The sequence below is a fragment of the Aphis gossypii genome, chromosome 3 (assembly GCF_020184175.1).
Source record: "Aphis gossypii isolate Hap1 chromosome 3, ASM2018417v2, whole genome shotgun sequence".
Lineage (NCBI taxonomy): Eukaryota > Metazoa > Arthropoda > Insecta > Hemiptera > Aphididae > Aphis > Aphis gossypii.
In genome coordinates, this window is record NC_065532.1 from 3,335,214 (window position 1) to 3,339,746 (window position 4,533).

General features: G+C 24.1%; 1 long non-coding RNA gene across 1 annotated transcript; it reads right to left on the reverse strand.

Annotated features, from left to right (window-relative positions):
- Window positions 1-1,379: 1,379 nt before the first annotated feature.
- On the reverse strand, window positions 1,380-3,962 carry LOC114128974 (uncharacterized). The gene is made up of 2 exons (XR_007605204.1): window positions 3,198-3,962; window positions 1,380-3,119 (listed from the first exon to the last, which is right to left on the reverse strand). It is a non-coding gene; the product is annotated as an uncharacterized LOC114128974 (long non-coding RNA).
- Between the last annotated feature and the right edge of the window lie 571 nt (window positions 3,963-4,533).

A 4,533-nucleotide genomic window follows, 5' to 3' on the forward strand; every position in this document is an offset into this window, starting at 1 on the left:
ACAATTTTAGTTTATAATATTAATTTATGTAATTATAATATATATTATATATTTATAAAATTCAGTTTATTGAAGTAAAATAGGTATGAATTATTTTAATCAATGCCATAATACTATTAGATTTTTTTAAAGAAAAAATAATAGTCACTAAATAAATGGATGAATAAGATCCATTGATTAATTTAAAATAGATTTTTAAAATGTACTATATTTAAAATACATCATGTTTATTTAACTGTATCATGATGTAACATGTAAATATTTAATAATATATTCACATATTCACAAAAAAGCTAAGAAACTATAATATTCGGAATTTAAGACAGAATTTAAATATAGATAGTAAAGTAACTTTTTAAAATATGCATGAAATGGGATTTTGGGACTGAAATAAAAATCAAAATTAATCATAAAATATCAGATGATAAAACATTGACTGGTTAAAAATACACGAAATCGTAAATGTAAATCATAAAATAATGAAATCTATTCTAGAGTTTATTATACCTACTATGTTCTGATCGAATGTAGTAGTTTAATATTAATATCAATTTTCTTATTGATTTTGCCCTCTTATTTGTGAAGCAGTACTACTCTAAATTTAAAAAATTCATTTACCTATACAAATCAAACAGAAACACTTTGGAGTTAATCTAATTTTAAGAATTATTCAGACATTTTTATCAATGTTGCAAAAACTACAAAATAACGACGGAAAAGGAAAAATTGATTAGGTACATACCGGATTAAAACTCATAATATCCTCCTTTAAATTATTTATCTTTATGTTCATACTATTTTTTTTGTATTATTCTATTTTTATTATTATTTTTGATTAGATTTTATAAATCTGGCAATCATTAAATCCTAAAAAATGTGGAAATATATCTACCTATATTATTGTATTAAAATGTATATACTCATAGACTTGAAAACTACCGAACCAACAAGTACCAAATTGTATACACCACGTTCTTTAAAGATAGGGAAGTATTCATAGCTTCGTTTTAACCCCTATATAGGTTGCCATAAGTGGCTCGTACACGAATTTCGTTTAGGCTAACGGATATCGAATATTTTTTTATTAATACATATAGCTGCTATTTGTTATAGAAATTCTTCAAAAATAATATTTAATTTACCAAGTGCTATATCCAATCCGCCAAAGGCAGGTTTCCTATCTCTATACAATACGTTCACAAAACTAGGTATATCGACGTCAATTTGACCGTGAACTGAGATACACTAAAACCTAGATAACCTGTATACCGTGCTATGTATTTTATATTTGTTCATTTTTTTTTCACCGCATAAGTTGGTTTCTTCACCAAGTAATTTATAAACATGTATTAACTCAGTAGAAATAATAAACATTTGCATTAAATAATAATGGGAAAATTTATTTTCACGTACGTTTAAAATGTCACAATGAACAGATACAAAGCTAAAAGCTCATCATTTATATCAAGCTAGAAATAATAATATTACATTAGTTTGGTCAAAAATAAAAAATAAAAACAAGATGTTTTGCTGTTTAAAAATAATATTTCTATATAATACTGTAATTGTATTTAAAAAATTGTATTAAATATTATTAACAATGTCGTTTAAACTGAAAAATAGATTTCGTGGACTATCATCACTGTAACTCTCTGAGATTTTATGTTTGGCTTTTTTTTTTTTTTTTAACACACATTGAGGTTTGACAATATGTCACAGCATTTAGAAGCCACTCTTATACATTGAAAAGTTTGTGTTTATTTAATTATCTACACCAATACCACTAAAATTTAATTCTGAATAATCACGCATTTGGAAAAGAATAATAAATAAAAAATAAAATTAATTAGTGAGTAAACAATAAGCAAAATTTATTTTATAGTTAATTGCGTTGCATCAAAAATAATGAGAACAATTATATAAAATATAAATTTTCATAAGATTTATAAATGGATTTTAAATTAATAACATTTTGAATTTACAACTACTTACACTGAATTTTGAGAGAGGATATTATGCGGTGAGAGATAATAAATGCAAATAACTTTTTTTACGATTATGGTTTGCATAACAACTTAAAATATTCTTAAAAACTAAATTAAATATAATATTTTCCAATTAATTTAAAATTAAATGATGAAATTTTAACAAGGTGACAAATCATAAAGCTAGTGCCTACTGGAAAAATAGTTAAAGATGTTGGAAGATGTTGTGTACAATTTATGCATTTTTAAAGGTCATTAATTTTTAAATTTGTTCGATTTCAAAAATTCATTTTTTATTTTATATTATTTTGCCACATTAGTTTATTGCAGTAATATAATAATTAATTAATAATTGTAACACATTTATTTAATTCTTAGATAAATGTTAATTATTCTTCTAGAAAGTTCATTGCCAACATAATTTTATTTATTGTTATTATTTGTAATTGTAATCATTATGTGACAAAATACATTTACAACACTACTTTCAGATTATATTTTTGATAGCTAATAATGATTAAAAGTATATATTACAACCAAATTTATTTGGTAAATAACAAAGTTCGCAATTAAGCAGGCCTTACAAAGAAAAATGATTTAATCAAAGAAAAATTAAAAACTATTTATTGATACAAATTGAGTTATAAATTATAATGTATTAAAATTGAATACAAACATTATTTAATATTACCATAATCTTATAAAATATATCATAAATATGAATTCTGAATTTGAAATTAAGATATTTAACTATATCAATTATTACTTATAAATGTTGAGTCATTACTATTCGTTTTGATTTTTTGAACCAAATGACAGCAAACACGCTATAATTGTAACATTAATAACATAAAAATAAGATTTTAACAACTAACAATATGATAGGTAATATAAATTATATTTTATATGTATATATTATTTTATATTAACGTAGATAAATTATATAATATTATATTTAAGACATCATTTTCACGCATCCAAATTTCTGATGATAATAATGTCCATTTGGGCATTTTCGTAGTCTCATCGGCGATTCCGTATCCTCTATAGAGGCCGAAGGAGTGAACCTGCATGGTGCGTGTTTGTTATGGCAGGGTTTATTGGTATGATCATTTTTTGATGTGATGTTTTCGTCTTCATTGGGATTGATTTCAACGAAACAATATAAATATAAAAACTACATAAACGAGTATTTAATCAAGTTAAATTTACCTGTCGTTTGATCAGTATTATGGTATGACATAGTTTTCAAATGATTTTCATCATCGGTCGTAGTCGGGATATTTTTTGCATTCACGTACGGGACATCTATAACGATGGCTAAAACTACGAACGCCAAAATAATTGCTAACGGAAATCTCATCGTTCTGGTCGTTAGATGTGTTTCAGTAGAACCGTACCGATTAGACGTTTATTGAATCACTGATGTTCGACTTATTATTATACTGATCGTCCATGGAGTTGGATTTTATAAATTTATAATAATATTTAAATACGCAATATAATATCATGATAGAATATAATTATAACGAGTGTCATGCCCTTAATTTAATGTTCCATTTGTGTATTTATTATCTCTGGACATACACATCATATAAATTGATCACTGACTGCAATTACCTAAATAGATATTATTAATAATTGTCGAAATTAAAAATAACAATTATATTTATGTCGTCCGAGATATTGAAATGTAAAATAATAGACAGATAACTAGTCATTATTCATAATGACGTGATCACATTTAGAAGGCATTATTGATTTAACGTTATAATAACTAGCATTATCAAAACATTTTTGTTTGAATTGATCGATTTTAAATGATATTAAATCAAGAATGATGTTTAAAATTATTTTTTCTCGTTTTAGAAAAATCTATAAAAAATCTATATTATAATATTATATGATTGCGATTTGAAAATATTTTATGCATACAATCCGGTCGATCCGTTATTTTACCTAATACCGTTTTTTACAAAATTAATCGTTATTTACTTATATAATAAGACCACTTAAAAGTTAACAAGATTATAATATTCTATATTATAGTTATCGATTTTGTATATATACAAAAAACTTGAAAAACCAGGATAGAAAATACAGAAGATCAAATAATAACATTTATGAAAATATAAAATTAAAAAGTGATAATAGGTTCTTTTATAAAAAAAAAAAAATATCTAGTATAATATAAATATGACTTATCACTATAAATATACTATTATAGCTTGCAAATAAAAAACCACATGTGGTTTACAGTGGTATGAGAATATGGTTTCGCAATTTCACACAAAATTAATGTATAAACCGAAAATGCTCTAAATCGACTTAAGCCCTTAAGATTCGCTTAAAACCCGTCCATTTGATGTTTTCAAATCGCTATACAAACAACATACGGGGAAAATGTATTACATTAAAAATACTTTAGATTTATATTCTCAGTACCGAGTACACATTGATCACTATTTCAATAACAAACTTCTGTGGTATCGGCAATAGGATCTAAATAGGTATATTATGATATTTTTTTTTCAAATTCTACACTCTG